Here is a 20,515-nt window from a genome sequence, read left to right as displayed (position 1 = left end):
GCTGTGCTGCTGCTCCAGTTTCAACTGTTCTGCCTGCGGCTATGGAACACTGACCTGTTCACTGTGATTACTATTATTTGACCATGCTTGTCATTTATGAACATTTGAACATCTTGACCATGTTCTGTTATAATCTCCACCCGGCACAGCCAGAAGAGGACTGGCCACCCCTCATAGCCTGGATCCTCTCTAGGTTTCTTCCTAGGTTTTGGCCATTCTAGGGATGTCACGGGCGTCGTAAGGAGTGGACCAAAATGCAGCGGGTATATTGATCATCTTCTTTACTTTATTACAGAGAAGACACTTAAACAAAACAAACAACGAAAACAGTCCAGTAAGGTGCACAGACTATACTAGGAACAACCACACATAAACACAAGTGAAAAACGAACACACTTAAATATGGCCTCCAATTAGAGACAACAACAACCAGCTGCCTCTAATTGGAGGTAATTGAAAAACACAACATAGAAATAGAAAACTAGAATAAACATAGAAATAGAAAATATAGAACATAAATCAAAAACCCCGAAACACACAAAACAAACACCCCCTGCCACTCCCTGACCAAACTACAATAACAAATAACCCCTTTTACTGGTCAGGACGTGACAAGGGAGTTTGTCCTTGCCACCGTGCTTCTACACCTGCATTGCTTGCTGATTGGGGTTTTAGGCTGGGTTTCTGTACAGCACTTTGATATATCAGCTGATGTAAGAAGGGCTATATAAATAAATACATTTGATTTGAAATTTGATCATTTGTGCATCATGTTGTCTTTTTCTCACTTTTTGATAAGAACGGAATTCCTTGTTTAGACACTAAATATAAAAGTCTGATTTGAGGCTAATAAAGCAATGGATGTTTTATGTCAAGAAGTTGTTTTAGAACTTAAAAAATAAGATCCTGTCAAGATATCAGCGAAGGTTTTACCAAACACTCACAGGAACTTTAACAGATATCACATGAAAGGTGGTTTGGAGATAATCATATCTTTTTTGTATTTTGTTCTTGAAATTTGCTCTTCATTTGGATGAGTTGTTATTGAATTTGAATGAAAATTCAAATGAAGCTTTATTAAAATGAAAATGTGTGCTACATCAGCAGCATTGAGTCACAGATAGAAGGAGCCAGATGTCTCAGAGGATGTATAAATCTGAAGCATCCGTTTTGAACTTCCACTCGCCACCCAATATTCTGATGACAGCAAGTCCAGTGGCGAGAAGTGGGAGAATATGGAGCTACAGTAGTTGAAACTTGTCCGACATTCAGCACATTTTCTCATTGAAGAAACATTTCAACTCAATGCAGTTTTCTGTTTCCAAAACTGGAATCTGTTACAAACAAAGTTTTGTAGACTTGAACCTTTGCCAAAGTTGCGTTGTTTAGAATGAGTTGAGTTGTTGCACACGGGCACTTCACAAATAAGGCATTTCCTAACGGAAATATGCAAATACATGCTAAAACGCGCCAATAGGATCTTGCTAGCTTGTGCTTGGCTCTGCCCACCTCTTTGTTTGTTCTGTTCACTATGCTTCATTTGCTGCCACAGGAAACGACGCTGATGAGTTATCTTGGGAAAGTTACCAGTATCTTTGGTTGACTGTTGCTTTTATGTGAGTCTTATGTGAGTCTTTATGTGAAATGCCATCAACCCCAACTATGCCCAGCATTTATGACATTTAAGGGGTTGGGGTTATGCATTCTATGTGTGGTCACCCCACGTCTACCCCTCCCATAGTCAAATAGGTCAGAGAGGGAGAGAGACAGGGAACTTCAAAGCAGTGAAAAATCATGCACACACTCACTAATGTGGTCCCAAGATGCAGCTATTCCAGCCCGACCCAGGAGCTTTGATGTTGCAGCTGATCGACCATTGTTAAAAAGGAGCCATCAGTAGATATGAGAGGATGGTTCTCTCTCAGGGTTATAAACTATGAGCCTGAGCAGGACACACACACCAACCCAACACTACGATAACCACTATGAGTTTACGTCTTTGTAAGCATCTCCAGTGTGTTACTTAGTCTAGTTTATAATTTAAATATGATTTATATAGAAATCATAACCTAAGGATATTTCACAATGTAGGGTGTATCAAAAAAAAGGTTTAGTTTTGTTAGAATTCAAAGCTTATCATGACATCACTGAGAGGGAAATGCAGTCCAAAACAAAGTGAGAGAAGCAGACAGAGAGATGACTGAGTGTGAGAAGTACATGGCTCAACAGCTCAACAGCAGCAGTGACCGCTCTGCTCCTCTTGCACTCTTCACTCTGAGGGGGTTGGGGCAGGCCTGGCAGACTGCATCTCGCATGACCTAAAGTGAGTAGGCCAGAGGTACCTCCAGGCCTGAGGCCTCCATCTCAGCAGAGCAGCCCGGCTCTCCCCACACTTCACTTCTCCTCGCTGGGCAAGTCAGGGAGCCGCTGGGGCGTGGGCTCTGGAGCTCCGGAGCTGTACCCACACACCCCTGGGAGGTGAGGGGAGGTGACCCCGCCTGGCTCCAACTGTCAGCTAGCCAGCAGAGCAGAGGAGAGGAGAGGAGAGGAGAGGAGAGGAGAGGAGAGGAGAGGAGAGGAGAGGAGAGGAGAGGAGACACAAAGCCAGAAAGAAGAGGAGAGGAAAGACAGAGCCAGTGAGGAGAGGGAGGAAAGGATGACAAGGGGTTAGGTGTGAGGTGTCAAGGGACACGTTTGTCCGGCAGATTGGTAGGAAGTGTGTTTGCTGCATGGGGAGCAGTTCCAGTCAGACCATACTGCTCAGATTTATCTCCCCTCTTTCTCTCTCTGTGACTCATGTTTTTTTCTGTTTTCTCACAGTAAACACATACACACTCACACTCTCTCTCTCACACACACACACATTCTGAATATAGAAAGTCCATTCCAGTTGATCAAATGCTGTGACATCCTTACGTCAGCAGCTCTTCTCACCAATCATGTATGAGTCACAACAAACAGGAAGGGTCTCAATCCACAGATCACAGGACTCATGAAAAACAATATTACTGATATGTCAAGTCAAGTCAAAATGTATTTAAAATGCATTTCATACATTTTTATTAATTACTTAATAAAATGTGATGTTCACTGTCTCTCACATCTAGTCCTGCGCCCTTCCTCTGGCACTTGACGTCACCGGTCTACTGTTTATTTATTTTTTATTTATTAAACCTGTATTTTACTCGGAAAGTCAATTAAGAACAAGTTCTTATTTTACAATGACGGCCTACCTCCGGTCCTGGCAACCCACATTGCCCACACATGGCAACCATCATTGCGACACCTGCTCCCCATCTTTAAGCACACCTGGACTTCATCACCACCCTGATTACTCTCCCTTCATATAGCCCTCACCAACCTCAGTCATCAGGCAGTATTGGTTCTGCTTGTGTTGCTTGTGTTGCAATGATCGATGATAAATGTTTGTTATTATTAAACTTACCACATGCTTCCTGACTCCCTGTGTCTACGTTACAATGTCAAAGCAATACTGTCACTAAAATGTACTTTGTCCAAAGGCAAGGTGTAGTAAGTCAGAGGATGAATGAAGGCAGATAAACACGTATGCATTCCTTTCCCCTCAATAACATGCAAACTGTTTCCCACATACAATGCTTTGCAAAAGTATTCAGACCCCTTTGAGTTCTAACAAAGTGGGATTAAAATTCTCTCTCTATATATATTTACATATAAATAAAAACTGCATAACTAAACTAGATGGGAACTTTACAAGTAAAGATGTGGGGCTTGCTAAATGTCTTTAAAATTATTTGTGGTAGTGGAAGAAGTTTAAAAAGTTGTACATTAGTTATATTATTTGAAGAGTGAAATAATTTCAAATGCCAATCCCTAGTCAGTGGTGGTCAATAGTTTTGGTCAGTAGTTGTGGTCAGTAGTATTGGTCAGTAATTGTGTGGTTCAGTAGTTGTGGGCAGTAGTTGTCTGGTTGTGGTCAGTAGTTGTGGTCACTAGTTGTGTGGTTGTGGTCAGTAGTTGTGTGGTCAGTAGTTGTATGGTTGTGGTCAGAAGTTTAGGTCAGTGGTTTTGTGGTCAGTAGTTGAGTTGTGGTTCAATAGTTGTGTGGTTGTGGTCAGGAGTTGTGTTCAGTAGTTGTGCTCAGTAATTTTGGTGTCTAGTTGTGTTGTTGTAGGCAGTAGTTGTTGTCAGTAGTTGTGTGGTCAGTAGTTGTTTGGTTGTTGTGTCATTGTGTTCAGTATTTCTGGTCAACAATCGTGTGGTTGTGGTCTTTAGTTGTCTGGTTCTGTAGTTGTGTGGTTCAGTAGTTGTGTGGTTATGGTAAGTACTACTGGTCAGTAGTTGTCAGTAGTTTTGTGGTCAGTAGTTGTGGTTCAGTAGTTGTGTGGTTGTGGTCAGGATTTTGTTCAGAAGTTGTGGTCAGTAGTTGTGGCCAGTAGTTGTGGTCTGTAGTTGTGTTGTTGTGGTTAGTAGCTGTGTGGTCAGTAGTTGTGGTTCAGTAGTTGTGTGGTTGTGGTCTGTAGTTGTGGCCAGTAGTTACATGATCTATATGTGTTTTGTGGTCAGTAGTTGTGTGGTCAGTAGTTTGTTGGTTGTGGTCATTAGTTGTGTGGTTGTGGTCAGTAATTGTGGTTAGTAGTTGAGGTCATTAGTTGTGTGTTTCAGTAGTTGTGTGGCCAGTAGTTGTGTGGTTGGGGTCAGTAGTTTTAGTCAGTGGTGGTCAGTCGTTTTGTGGTCAGTCGTTATGGTCTGTCGTTTTGTTGTTGAGGTACAGATGTTGTGTGCTTGTTATCAGGAGTTGAGTTCAGTAGTTTATTGGTTGTGGTCAATTAATTCTGGTCAGCAGTTGTGGTCATTAGTTGTTTGTTTTTCTAATTGTGTGGTCAGTAGTTGTGGTTCAGTAGTTGTGTGGTTGTGGTCAGGAGGTGTGGTCAGTAGTTGTGGTCAGTAATTCTGGTGTCTAGTTGTCTGGTTGTGGGCAGTAGCTGGTTGGTTGTTACGTAATTTTGTTCAGTATTTCTGGTCAGCAATTGTGTGGTTGTGGTCATTAGTTGTCTGGTTCTGTAATTGTGTGATTCAGTAGTTGTGGTCAGTAGTTGTTTGGTTGTGGTCAGTAGTTCTGGTCTGTAGTGGTCAGTAGTTGTGGTTCAGAAGTTGTGGTCAGTAGCTATCAGTAGTTATGGTCTGTAGTTGTGTTGTTGTGGTCAGCAGCTGTGTGGTTGGTAGTTGTTGTTCAGCAGTTGTAAGGTTGTGGTCAGTAGTTGTTTGGTCAGTAGTTGGTTGGTTGTGGTCAGTAGTTGTGTGGTTCAGTATTTGTGCATCAGTATTTGCGTGGTTGTGGTCAGGATTTTGTGCAGAAGTTGTGGTCAGTAGTTGTGGTCAATAGTTATGGTCTGTAGTTGTGTTGTTGTGGTCAGTAATTGTGGTCAGTAGTTGTGTGGCTGTGGTCAGTAGTTGTGTGGTTCAGTAGTTATGTTGTAAATAGTTGTGTGGTTGTGGTCAGTAGTTTTGTGCACTTATAGAAAAAAACGGTTCTGGAAAGAGCCAAAACATGCTTGATTTATATATGACACTCCTTAAAACCTCTACAGGATTGGTGTCCGCCTGCGGGACAGTTGAGCTATCGTGCGCTAATGTGTTTAGTATGACGTTGTAAGTAACAAGAACATTTCCTAGGACATAGACATGTCTTACACGGGCAGAAAGCTTAAATTCTTGTTAATCTAATTGCACTGTCCAATTTACAGTAGCTATTACAGTGAAAAAATACCATGCTATTGTTTGAGGAGAGTGCACAACAGAAATACATTTTTATCACGGCAACTGGTTTGATTCATTCACCTGTGAAGGATAATAATATACTTACATTAAGTAATCTTGCTCTGATTTGTCATCCTGAGGGTCCCAGAAATAAAAATGTAGCATAGTTTTGTTTAATAAAATCAATTTGTACATTCAAATGTAGGAACTGGGTTCTACAGTTTGAACCTCTGCTGTGGTTCCATATAGAACCCTATATGAAACCTAAGGGTCCAATATTGAACCAATTTTGGTTCAGTGAAGAAGAAACGCTGGGTTTCTTTTCAAAAAACCCTACAAAAAGGTTCTATATAGAAACGTTTAGGTGTGCCATATATGTTTTACCTTTATTTTAACTAGGCAAGTCAGTTTAGAACAAATTCTTATTCACAATAACAGGGATTTGATCTAGGAAGCTTCTAGTCCAATGCTCTAACCACTAAGCTACCTGCCACCCCAAACATATGAATGAAGCAAGCAACAGAACCCTTTTTGGTTCAATCCAGAACTTTTTTTGTAAGTGTGTGGTTGTGGTCAGAGTATAAACCACAATTGTTGAGTGTGAAAACTGAACAAAGTGCGATGAGAAGTTATCGGGTGAACCATGAAGCGAGTGCACAGAGAAAGCTTCGCTCTATCAAATTAGAAGGGTAGAGACCGCCCTTCTCTTTACAGAGAAGCAAACTAGCCAGTTGAGTTATTTAGAGCACAGATCCTGATCCTGAGAAGAACGACAAAGCTAGTGAGCATTAGCAATCTTCTCCTTGTCATACCATGTTGTCCAGACAGGGGAAGCATTCGAAATCTTAATGTTAGCTGTCTGACCCGAAACAGATTCACAAAGTGTTTGCCAAGCTATTAAGACGTCTCCATCTGAGTCAAGCATTGCTAAGCAACAGTAGCCTTAGCATGATGGTGGCTGCATCATGGTATGGGTATGCTTGACATCGGCAAATACTGGGGAGTTTTTCAGGATAAAAAGAAACAGGATAGAGCTAAGCACAGACAAAATCCTAGAGGAAAACCTGCTTCATTCTGCTTTACAACAGTAACTGGGAAAGGAATTCAACTTTCAGCAGGACAATAATTGATTCCGACGATGTTTCTAAAATGTATTGACAAAGGGAGCTGACGACTACATTTTAGTTATTGAATTTGAATGACTATTTATTTAAAAAAGATATTATAATTCTTCCATTTTGAGGATTTTGTTATATATATATATATATATATATATATATATATATATATATGTCCTCTATCCATGAAGCTCAGAGTTTTAGCCAATGTAGGATTTGGGCCAAGATTCAACTAAATCTACATAAACGGTACATAAACTACGGAGCTGTGAGGGGAACGGCACCTCCATACCTTCAGGTTCTGATCAGGCCCTACACCCAAACAAGGGCACTGCGTTCATCCACCTCTGGCCTGCTGGCCCCCCTACCTCTGAGGAAGCACAGTTCCCGCTCAGCCCAGTCAAAACTGTTCGCTGCTCTGGCACCCCAATGGTGGAACAAGCTCCCTCACGACGCCAGGACAGCGGAGTCAATCACCCCCTTCCGGAGACACCTGAAACCCCACCTCTTTAAGGAATACCTGGGATAGGATAAAGTAATCCTTCTAACCCCCCCCCATTATTGTAAAGTGGTTGTTCCACTGGATATCATAAGGTGAATGCACCAATTTGTAAGTCGCTCTGGATAAGAGCGTCTGCTAAATGACTTAAATGTAAATGTAAATGTAATAAACAGAGCTCTGTGACGCTGGGAGAGCTCTGGCAGGGGAGCAACTTTCAGGGGGGACATGTCCCCCCCACAATCTGAAATTGAATTTTTGTCCCCTCCAGTTTAATCACTGGAATGTGATACAAAACAGGGCAATGGTGTGCTTTAGGACATTGCGGACGCTTCCGAACGGTCGGTAGGCTGATTTGAGTGTTTATCCTACTGGATAAACAAAACACACCTACTCATTCAAGGGTTTTTCTTTATTTTTACTATTTTCTAAATTCTAGAATAACAGTGAAGACATCAACACTATGAAATAGCACATATGGAGTCATGTAGTAACCAAAAAAGTGTTAAACAAATCAAAATATATTTTTATTTCAGATTCTTCAAAGTAGCCATCCTTTGCCTTGATGACGTCTTTGCACACTCTTAGCATTCTCTCAACCAGCTTCATGAGGTAGTCACCTGGAACGCATTTCAATTAACAGGGGTGTTTTGTTAACCTGTTAGGGCTAGGGGGCAGCATTTGCACGTCTGGATAAAAAAAATGTACCCGATTTAATCTGGTTACTAATCCTACCCAGTAACTAGAATATGCATATACTTATTATATATGGATAGAAAACACTCTAAAGTTTCTAAAACTGTTTGAATGGTGTCTGTGAGTATAACAGAACTCATTTGGCAGGCAAAACCCTGAGACATTTTCTGACAGGAAGTGGATACCTGATGTGTTGTATTACCTTTAAACCTATCCCATTGAAAAGCACAGGGGCTGAGGAATATTTTGGCATTTCCTATTGCTTCCACTAGATGTCACCAGCCTTTACAAAGTGTTTTGAGTCTTCTGGAGGGAGATCTGACCGAACAAGAGCCATGGAACGATGATGTCCCATTAGACACCTGGCGCGCGAGTTCATGTTGGGTACCCTCGTTCCAATACGTTATAAAAGAGTATGCATTCGTCCACCTTGAATATTATTCATGTTCTGGTTAAAAAAGGCCCTAATGATTTATGCTATACAACGTTTGACATGTTTGAACGAACGTAAATATATTTTTTCCCCTCGTTCATGACGAGAAGTCCGGCTGGCTTAGATCATGTGCTAACAAGACGGAGATTTTTGGACATAAATGATGAGCTTTTTTGAACAAAACTACATTCGTTATGGACCTGTGATACCTGGAAGTGACATCTGATGAAGAGAATCAAAGGTAATGGATTATTTACATAGTATTTTCGATTTTAGATCTCCCCAACATGACGTCTAGTCTGTATCGCAACGCGTATTTTTCTGGGCGCAGTGTTCAGATTATTGCAAAGTGTGATTTCCCAGTAAGGTTATTTTTAAATCTGGCAAGTTGATTGCGTTGAAGAGATGTAAATCTATAATTCTTTAAATGACAATATAATATTTTACCAATGTTTTCTAATTTTAATTATTTAATTTGTGACGCTGACTTGACTGCCGGTTATTGGAGGGAAACGATTTCCTCAACATCAATGCCATAGTAAAACGCTGTTTTTGGATATAAATATGAACTTGATAGAACTAAAAATGCATGCATTGTCTAACATAATGTCCTAGGAGTGTCATCTGATGGAGATTGTAAAAGGTTAGTGCATCATTTTAGCTGGTTTTATGGTTTTGGTGACCCTGTCTTTGAATCGACAAAACATTACACACAACTCTTGTAAATGTACTGTCCTAACATACTCTAAATTTATGCTTTCGCCGTAAAACCTTTTTGAAATCGTAAAACGTGGTTAGATTAAGGAGATGTTTATCTTTCAAAGGGTGTAAAATAGTTGTATGTTTGAAAAATTTGAATTTTGACATTTATTTGGATTCAAATTTGCCGCTCTTGAAATGCACCTGCTGTTGATGGAGTGCACCACGGGTGGCACGCTAGCGTCCCACCTAGCCCATAGAGGTTAAAAGTTGATTTGTAGTATTTATTTCCTTCTTAATGCGTTTGAGCCAATCGGTTGTGATGTGACAAGCTCGGGGTGGTATAAAGAAGATAGCCCTATTTGGTAAAATACCAAGTCCATATTATGGCAAGAACAGCTAAAATAAGCAAGGAGAAACGACAGTCCATTTTATTTTAAAACATGAAGGTCAGTCAATACAGAAAATGTCAAGAACTTTGAAAGTTTTTTCAAGTGCAGTCGCAAGAACCATCAAGCGCTATGATGAAACTTGCTCTCATGAGGACCGCCACAGGAAAGGAAGACCCAGAGTTACCTCTGCTGCAGAGCATAAGTTCATTAGAGTTAAAAGCCTCAGAAATTGCAAACCAAATAAATGCTTCACAGAGTTCAACTAACAGACACATCTCAACATCAACTTTCCAGAGGAGACCTCGTGAATCAGGCCTTCATGGTCGTATTGCTGCATAAACAACTACTACAGGACACCAACAGCAAGAAGGTACTTGTTTGGGCCAAGAAAAACAAGCAATGGACATTAGACCGGTGGAAGTCTGATGACTCCAAATTTGAGATTTTTGGTTCCAACTGCTGTGGCTTTGTGAGACGCAGAGTAGGTGAACAGAAGAGAAGGAGGTGTGACGCTGTGGAAGTGCTTGCTGGTGACACTGTCTGTGATTTATTTATAATTCAAGGCACACTTAACCAGCATGGCTACCACAGCATTGTACAGCGATACGCCATCCCATCTGGTTTGCGCTTAGAGGGACTATCATTTGGTTTTCAACAGTACAATGACCAAAGCTCACCTCCAGGCTGTGTAAGGGATATTTGACCAAGAAGGAGAGTGATTGAGTGCTGCATCAGATGACCTGGCATCCACAATCACCCAACCTCAACCCAATTGAAATGGTTTGGGATGAGTTGGACTGCAGAGTGAAGGAAAAGCAGCCAACAAGTGCTCAGCATATGTGGGAACTCCTTCAAGACTGTTGGAAAAGCATTCCAGGTGAAGCTGGTTGAGAGAATGCCAAGAGTGTGCAAAGCTGTCATCGAGGCAAAGGGTGGCTACTTTGAAGAATCTCAAATATAACATGTATTTAGATTTATTTAACAATTTTTTTTGGTTACTACATATTCCATATGTGTTATTTCATAGTTTTGATGTCTTCACTATTATTCTACAATGTAGAAAATAGTAAAAATGAAGAAAAACCCTTGAGTAGGTGTGTCCAAACGTATGACTGGACTGTGTGTATGTATATATATATATATATATATTATGTCCCCCACACGTCTAAAACCAAAGTTGCGCCCCTGTTGAAAGGTATTTTCCGATTCAGCCAACATTTGCAGATTTTACCATTAATGCGATGTTCGCGAATGTCCTTTAAAAGTTGCTTTGTTGGCTGCCCAGCATGGAGCACTATGAATTAAATCCCGGCACTAGTCTCAGATTGGAGCACTCAGTGAGAGAATAACGCACACACACAGGCTGTGCTAATAAACAATATCCCCTCCTCAGTATCTACTCCTCAGACTATCGTCTGATAAGACATACCTTGGCAGAAAAGAAAAGGCCGCACCACTGGTTTGTGGTGTGTGTGGGTGTGTGGGAGTCACACCGGCCGGCGGCAGCGGTGGTCCATTATTGAGCTGTTGAGAGGTGCAGCGGCTGATAAATTCAAACTCTTTGTGTAATTGTCTCTTGCATCTGAATACAAATCCCTGGCCTTATGATTCATCATATTTATTTGTTTATTTCCTCCAGCAACATCTTTTATTAGTTGTGCACTCAGCGGCTAGATTTAATTTCTGCGGGAGGGAACAACAGCAGAGGTTGATGATTATTATTGCGAATGTAATACTACAGAGGCTGAAATATAATCTATAGAACGTTAAAGTGACAGATTAGAAGGGGAGGAGGGTTCATTTACAAGTGTTAAGACATCACGGCTAATGCCCTGCTACACCAAATGAAAATCAAACGTTTTCTTTTCTCTCTCAGTGCATGTGTGTGTGCAGGCATGTGCACATTTAGGGGTCTACCTGTGTCCAAACACCTGCCCTTTTGCCCCCCCCCACTCGCCAAGTGCCCTTATTGGTGGTACTATAATTATATATTTTTAGTATACAGATTTTTCTTTGTTGTTCTGAATCGTCGTCAAGTTTGCCACCCCAACCTGGGTATTTCTGACTAATGGTAGTAGTAGTAGTAGTAGTAGTAGTAGTAGTAGTATAGGTCCAGTGATAGTAGAAATATGAGTTTTCCAGCAGTTATTGTAGAATACTGTAGTAGCAGTGGCAGTGGTAGTGTTAGTACTAGCAGTCATTGTGCTTACACAAAAAAACTCAATGGTAATTGAGTCTCTTGCTGTTTAGTCTGAACCACATTGAAAATGATGACAATGGACAGATATGAATCATTTACATGTCCATCTTCCATAATGAATGACTAACAATAGGGTTACAAGTAGAAAATATCAAATTAGCTCTAATGATATAATGGCTCATCTCTTTATGGATGACATGTTGAGTCATTTTCCACCCAGTCACATTGCATTGATTTTCATCAGGAGAGAAACTTGATCCCTGCTTTATCCTCTTTAACCGGCTCACTTCCCTATGATGCTCCCAGATATTTATGTCTATTGTCTGATTTCAGTTTGGAGATAATCAGAGCCATGTAAAGGATGAACTATCACTATAAAAGATGGCTGCTTGACAGGAATGGGGATATATATATATATATATATATATATATATATATATATATATATATAGAGAGAGAGAGAGAGAGAGAGAGAGAGAGAGAGAGAGAGAGAGAGAGAGAGAGAGAGAGAGAGAGAGAGAGAGAGAGAGAGAGAGAGAGAGAGAGAGAGAGAGAGAGAGAGAGAGAGAGAGAGAGAATCTGTGTGACTACGTGCTGACTTTGAAGTCATCGTCCCCCCCCCAGCAAAAACACACACGCAGGGAGAGAGGGAGAGAGAGACACTGACCAGGTAAATCAATCTGAAATTAATTTGATGAAATGTCTATGGAACAAAGTAAGGGAATACAAATATCAGTTGATATAAATTGTTCTCTTTTCCAATCTCTCTGTTAGCGTTTCTATGCCGTAGCAACCACGAAAATATTGCCTGAAATACTCCATTGTGTGAATAAAGCCATTGAGAGCAATGGGCAAGACAAATGGCCAGGAATTTTAGACCTAAAAAAGAACTAGCTAGCCGTCAATATACAGATCCGTTTATTTCTATAACAATGGATGTTTACCTTCTGTAAAGTCAGGAATATTATATGGCAGCTTCAATGTTTGACATGATTGTGTTAAAATTCAAGGACAGTCTCACTAGCATTCTCTATAACTGTCTTGGAGACATCAGATACACAGGGAAATATATTAATATTTTAGGCCAGTAGCCTAGCTCCCTGTTCCCTTCCTCCTTTTCACTACTCTGTGAGAACATTCAGCATGTATCAGTGGCACACTGACACCCTATCTGCAATCATCCCCAATATAAATGTGCAATCTGAGTTTATATTTCTTTAACAGCATTGGAGTCTCAATCCTCGACAGAAACATCCCTGAACCAAATCAAATCCCGGGGTCAGCACAGCTTTTGGAGAACTCCCTTAGATAAAGTCTTGTTCCGCAAATCTGCTCAATATATTAGAGTTGATTCGGTGGGGACAGTGTAGATAGAAAATATGATACATTAATCTTGGCTATTTCAATCTCAGAGGCTGGGACTGTAAAATTGGTATGCTGCATATCTAATTTCCTCTCTTTTTTGTCCATCTGATTCATGCTACCCTCAGAGGTGTGGCGCAGTGCTATTGTGGACCCCACGGTGCATTAACAACAGCCTGCATCGCCTATCACATCTGATCTCACTAAATCACACAATATGGGCGAAGGAGAGCATGGGGAGGGAGGGGGAGTCTGAACTGACTGCCAATGTCTGAGACATGACTCACAAACACACACATGTACACTCGCACACACGTGTACGCGTGTGCACACAAGCACGCACGCACGCACGCACACACACACACACACACACACACATACATTTTGTTGATGTCCACTCCACATCAACCAGTACTGAGGTTTAGAGGCAGGCCAATGTCACAGAGCCAGAGGGGCATCCATTTCACATATTGCAGCCAACACCTCATTTCAATTACGTTCACCGGGAGAAAATATATAAATAAAGAGCTGCTATAATCAGAAATGAGTATGTGAGCCCCACTGTCCCAGAAGAGTGTGGCACACATACTCTTTTGTGCCATTGTCATTTCTATCACTAGAAAGCCATGCAGGCTCTGAGGTCACAGAGCTCAGGCCTCATCAGTGGGGCTAATTTGATTGTGGCGGAACAATGGTAGCATAGCCTAGCCCTGCCCCATAGAGAAGCATACTAATGTCAGTGTAGCCCTGCTGCGCCAAAGTGCATACTAATTACAGCTGCTGCCCTTCATCCTGACCTTGGCAGGTCACTTAGCAGTGTGATCAGTCCCTGACTTCTAATAAAGCCACTTTAACAGGTTGAGCTGGAGGGGCACACAGCTTTTACTCTCTCTCTATCTTCCTTTATCTCTATCTTTTTTTTTCCCGCTCCCTCTCTCTGTCTCTTTTCCTTGCTATTCTTCTTTGTTTAATGTTCTAGCTGTTTTCTCAATCTTTGCATAACATTTTTCCACTCACTCTCTCACTTAAATTTTTCTTCTTCTTCATCTTCCCTCTCGCTCTTCTTTTTCATGATGATACAAGCTCATGACTCACACCTGACCAGATATTTGTTGTGTTCTGTGACAACCCATGAGAACAGTTCAAAAGGGTCAGGTGTTTCAAATTGATACAAACAATAACAAACATTCTATCTATTGTATGCATTCTTTAAAATGCCTTTTGATGACCACGGTTTTTCCTCCTGTATTACTGTGTTAGTTTTTTGGTGCCATGTCAATTTTTGGTAATTTAATTACTTAGGTCGTGTTTTTATTTGCTGTCTTATTGTATTTTTAAGTCAAATGCATTATTATTATTATTATTATATATTTTTTTACTTTTAATACTTTGATTATTATTTGCTTTATTTGCATTTATATTTTCATCAAACGTGACAGATACATTATCAGTATCGTAGTCTTTAAAATACTGATAAACATGCAAATGTGTTCATGTTGAATTTGCTTGCGCCCACAGTACCTCCATGTCATGGGTATTTAAGAGATACGTTTCTATATATAGTGTATATAAACTATGTGGACACCCTTTCAAATTAGTTTGTTCGGCTATTTCAGCCACACCTGTTGCTGACAGGTGTATAAAATAGAGAACACAGCCATGCAATGTCCATAGACAAACATTGGTAGTAGAATGGCCTTACTGAAGAGCTCAGGGACTTTCAACATGGCACCGTCATAGGACGCCACCTTTTCAACAAGTCAGTTTGTCAAATGTCTGTCTTGCTAGAGCTGCCCCGGTCAACTGTATGTGCTGTTATTGTGAAGTGGAAACATCTAGGAGCAACAACGGCTCAGCTGTGAAGTTGTAGGCCACACAAGCTCACAGAACGGGACCGCCGAGTGCTTAAGCGCGTAGCACGTAGAAATCGTCTGTCCTCGGTTGCAACATACTCTACTGAGTTCTAAACTGCCTCTGGAAGCAACGTCAGCACAATAACTGTTCATTGGGAACTTCATGAAATCTGTTTCCATGGCCGAGCTGCCACACACAAGCCTAAGATCACCATGCACAATGCCAAGCATCGGCTGGTGTGGTGTAAAAGCTCGCCGCCATTAGACTCTGGAGCAGTTTTCTGGAGTGATGAATCACGCTTCACCATCTGGCATTCCGACAGACAAATCTGGGTTTGGCGGATGCCAGGAGAACGCTTCCTGCCCGAATGCATAGTGTCATTTGCAAAGTTTGGTTGAGGAGGAATAATGGTCTGGGGCTGTTTTTCATAGTTTGGGTTAGGCCCCTTAGTTCCAGTGAAGGAAAATCATAACACTACAGCATACAATGACATTCTAGACAATTCTGTGCTTCAAACTTTGTGGCAATAGTTTGGGGAAGGCCCTTTCCTGTTTCAGCATGACAATCCCTGTGCACAAAGCAAGGTCCATACAGAAATGGTTGATAGAGATCGGTGTGGAAAAATTTGACTGGCCTGCACAGAGCACTGACCTCAACTCCATCGAACACCTTTGGGATGAATTGGAAAGCTGATTGCCAGCAAGGCCTAATTGCCCAACACCAGTGGCCGACTTCACTAATACTCTTGTGGTTGAATGGAAGCAAATCCCCACAGCAATGTTCCAACGTCTATTGGAAAACCTTCCTAGAAGAGTGGAGGCTGTTATAGCAGCAAAGGGGGGACCAACTACATATTAATGCCTATCATTTTGGAATGAGATGTTCGACAAGCAGGTGTCCACATACTTTTGGTAATGTTTTGTATAAATGTACCTCAAGGCAGTACATAAAAATATTATCTAGCATTAACCTCAGCATATGGCTTGAAAAAAATATATACCGAACAAAATTATAAACGCAACATGCAACAATTACAAGACATTACAGAGCTGCAGTTCAAAAAAGGAAATCAGTCAAATTAAATAAATGCATTAGGCCCTAATCTATGGATTTCACATCACTGGGAATACAGATATGAATCTGTTGGTCACAGATACCTTAAAAAAGGTAGGGGCGTGGATCAGAAAACCAGTCAGTATCTGGTGTGACCACCATTTGCCTAATGCAGCACAACACATCTCCTTCACGTAGAGTTGATTATGCTGTTGAATGTTGTCCCAATCCTCTTCAATGGCTTTGAAGTTGCTAGATATTGGCGGGAACTGTAACACGCTGTCATACAGGTAAACCCAGAGCATCCCAAACATGCTCAATGGGTGACATGTCTGGCCATGGAAGAACTGGGACATTTTCCACACCAAGGAATTGTGTACAGATCCTTCCAACATGAGGCCATGCATTATCATGCTGAAACCCTTTTTTTAACCTTTATTAAACTAGGCAAGGACAATTTCATATTTTCAATGACAGCCTAGGAACAGTGGGTTACCTGCCTTATTCAGGAGCACAACAACAGATCTTTACCTTGCCAGCTCAGGGATTTGATCTTGCAACCTTTCAGTTACTAGTCCAATGCTCTAACCACTAGGCTACCTGCCACCCCAGCAGGTGGGCCTCAGGATCTCGTGGGCCTCAGGATCTCGTCACAGTATCTCTGTGCATTAAAATTGCCATCGATAAAATGCAATTGTGTTCATTGTTCATAGCTTATACCTGCCCATACCATAACCTCACCGCCACCATGGGACACTCTGTTCACAATGTTGCAAAACCACAAACCTCTCGCCCACACAACAACATACACGTGGTCTGCAGATGTGAGGCCGGTTGGACAAACTGCCAAATTCTCTAAAACAACGTTGGAGGTGGCTACTGGCAGAGAAATTAACATTATATTCTATGGCAACAGCTCTAGTGGAGATTCCTGCAGTCAGCATGCCAAATGACCGCTCCCTCAAAACTTGAGAAATCTGTGGCATTGCGTTGTGTGACGAAATTGAACATTTTGGAGGTGCCTTTTATTGTCCCCAGCACAAGGTGCACCTTTGTAATGATCATGCTGTTTAATCAGCTTTTTGATATGCCATACCTGTCAGGTGGATAGATATTTTTTGGCAAAGGAGAAATTCGCACTAACAGGGATGTAAACAAATTTGTGCACATCATTTCAGAGAAATAAGGTTTCTGTGCGTATGGAACATTTCTGGGATCTTTTTATTTCAGCTCATTAAACATTGGACCAACACTTTACATGTTGCGTTTAGATTTTTGTTCAGTGTATATTTCTGTCCCTCTTTCAAGTTGTAGTATCATCAGTTGGCTGTAGTTTTGACTCAACTAAGTATAGATGTGAAACATTAGCCATCTTGGTGATTGCTAAGGCAAGCTTATTTTGGTCAAATCTAATTTATAGTATGCATGTTGAAGTGAAATAGATTCATGTGGTGAAAAGATGATTTTATGTTCAGATAGCTGAGACTGAATTATACTGGACAATGGAGCCACAATTGTTCCCCTTGTGTAACATAGAAGATTAGGAGTTTTCATTGTTTCATAGAATTTTGCAAAAAAATGCTGGGAACAATGTACATTTGTATTGTGAGTGAACCATGTTTTTAAGTGTGTAAGATGAGCATGTTGTTCTCTCTCTCTCTCTCTCTCTCTCTCTCTCTCTCTCTCTCTCTGATACACAGGTAGAGTAGCAGCAGGGGGCTGGGGGGATAATTCCCTGCTGTTTGCGTCTTTCCAGGAGGCTGGGTAGAGGAAGAGGCAGAAAAGAGGGCTAGCTCTGTATTATACAGACTACTCTCCTCTAATGACTGTCTGAATACCCACTGTAAGTACAGTAACGAGGGAGACAGGAATAATGCCTCTTTTCCCTCCTATTATCTGCTCCTGGAAGGGGCTGAAGGTGGACTGTCAAAAAAACTGAAAATGTGCCCTGGTGTACTCATGGTGTTTGGAGGAACTGTTGACACAGTTTGATTGCAACGACTATTTTAGCAATAATTGCACAGGAGGTTGGAGTATCATAGGACAGACAACACTGTTGCAGCTTTTTGATTTGTCACTCATTTCTGAGACTGGAGTTGATGTGTGTTCATGAGATACGCTATGGGGCACAACATGCTGGAATTTCGTCAGGAAGCCATGTACGCACACACATACATGTATTCAGCACGCACGCACGCGCACACACACAATTTTCATGGTTAGCCTTTATTGTTGCACAACAAAGCTCTTCAGCTTCATAATATGATGTCCAGCCAAAAGAGTATCTGTAACCTTACAGCAGGTGTGCCAGTACACCATTTAAACACCCTTTGAGAACACCCTTAATCGTCCTTCAGTCTTGCTCTGACCTAGATCATGGTGGATTGGCCGGACCTGCCAACAAACTGCAGCCCCATTAGCCCACAAGAGTCATCAACAGTGGATTAGACAGCCTTTCACGCCTCATCCAGAGCACATCCAGGGCCCCCCTCTATCTCCAGCTCTCTGAGCCTGCGCCAAGCCCTCCTCTCTAGGCCATGGCAAGCGAGCCAGGCAGCCTCTCCGAAGTGAGCTCCAGAGCTCGGCATTAGTGGCCCCTCAGCCTCAGCTGCTGGAGATGTTATTCTAATTAACAAGGGATTAAGCCATCATCTCGCCTTGTAATACAGCCTGGATGGGATTTCCAATATGGACGCCGGAAAGAAAAAAACAGCTAGGGCGTTTAGCTGCACAGTAAATTACTCTTGACCTGCAGGACGGTGGAGTCTATCGGCACGGCAACCGCCTGCCAATTACAACAGCTCAGGCCTGCCAGAACTTTCATTGGGAGGAAGGAGGGGTGGTGGTGGGATGGGGGAAGGGAGAGGTGGACAGGGGTCTAATTTTTTAACCACTTTACACATATTACATTCTGTAGGAAATGGAAGTGTGTTTGAAAATGAAAATAGAGCCCATGGTTTCTGGTGAACCGTATCCTCCCTGGTTATGCATTGTTACAAATACTGCATTAATTTCCATTATTAGCTAATTTTGGAAAAAGGGAATTTTGATAGGGGGTTTGTTGAATGAAGCATTTGTTCAGTTCATCCAGAAAAACTTAGTTTTATATTTTATGTGTTCGTAAATAAAAACAAAAAAACAATTTCTCTCCGTTTTCAGTAGCCAATACAGACGTTATTGAGGCAATAACAAATGTTTGGTGGATAACCATGTGGAAACCACTTTCCAATATTTTTTACTATTAACAAATAGTCAACTGCTGTATACAACAATTCTGACTGGCAATACTTCCATTGTTTAGCAGCACTCCCTCATGAAGTATGTCATTCCTTTGTTGAGGTATTTGGCACCCATTTAAACCTCGATTCATTGGCTTATGAATGTCCAACCCTCTCTTGGCATACCGTAGAGGGCTAATGCCATCATCAGAGTGGTGGCATTTTGGCACTCTCTTGCCTGGCAGAGAAGAGGAGTGTTTGGACTAGTACCCACGCCGAGAGCCAGGGAATCCAGCAGAGCACCAAGACTGACGCAACCTGATGCAACTGACATAAAAGACAACGCTAGTCAACAACACAGGATCATGGTCCACTTCCAGTATACATACGTTTGACAATGTTGGATAATGATTTCTAATGCCCTTACAATTCATGGATTCAATTATGATGTCTTGATACACAGGTTCAGGGCTTGCAATTTCTTCCAGCTACTGTAATGTCCACATGTGATGCCCCCAGCATCCAATCTGCTTTTTAATAATGTTTGGGTGCCGCTAGAGTCTGGTGACCAGACCACCAATGCCAGTGAACAGAAGGATGTTTTTATGTTTATGTTTAATGTATGCAAGGAGAGAGAGCGAGAAAGATGAACAGAGAGAGAGAGAGAGAGAGAGAGAGGGGGGGGGGGGGGTTATTGCAGGGTAGTGGCAGGTGCTGTGTTTAGGCACTCAATCAATCAATCAAATTGCTGTACAGAACCCCAGCCTAAAACCCCAAACAGCAAGCAATGCTGGTGTAGAAGCACGGTGGCTAGGAAAAACTCCCTAGAAAGGCCGGAACCTAGGAAGAAACCTAGAGAGGAAGGATATGCACTGAAGGATATGCTGATTGTAGTGTGAGAACTGGGACTAAGCTGAGCTTTACTGATCACTAGGCATTGGGAGGCAGGAGGACACAAGCAGAGGGAACACACATGCACGCACGCACGATGATGACGCAGCCAGTGTGTGTTAGTGTCAGTGGGCTCTACTGTAGGTGTAAAACCATTGTTTTCTGCTCAGTGAAGGAGCACTGGATTCATATGAAAAATTAACAGTAAGTGACCTGCTTTTTTTACTCATTGTGTCTTCCTACTCTCTTTACTATTGATTGTGCTGTATACAGTACAGGGTAGGTGTGTGTGTCTGCGTGTGTGTTCACCATGTTTTGTAAAATCTTAATAATTTACATTTTATGTATTTAGCAGACACTC

At 41.6% G+C, this 20,515-nt stretch overlaps 1 long non-coding RNA gene across 1 annotated transcript in view; it reads right to left on the bottom strand.

The window, feature by feature from the left end:
- Positions 1–266: 266 nt before the first annotated feature.
- The window catches only part of LOC123743478 (uncharacterized), a 49,701-nt gene continuing 29,452 nt past the window's right edge, over positions 267–20,515 (bottom strand). Inside the window, exon 2 of the long non-coding RNA XR_006770304.2 lies at positions 267–2,515. This is a non-coding gene — a long non-coding RNA (uncharacterized LOC123743478). The remainder of the gene's footprint in view (positions 2,516–20,515) is intronic.

Source organism: Salmo salar, chromosome 01, assembly GCF_965601325.2.
Source record: "Salmo salar chromosome 01, fSalSal1, whole genome shotgun sequence".
In the NCBI taxonomy this organism is placed as follows: Eukaryota; Metazoa; Chordata; class Actinopteri; order Salmoniformes; family Salmonidae; genus Salmo; species Salmo salar.
The sequence above is the reverse complement of the archived record's forward strand: the minus strand, read 5'-3'. Positions and strand labels throughout refer to the sequence as shown.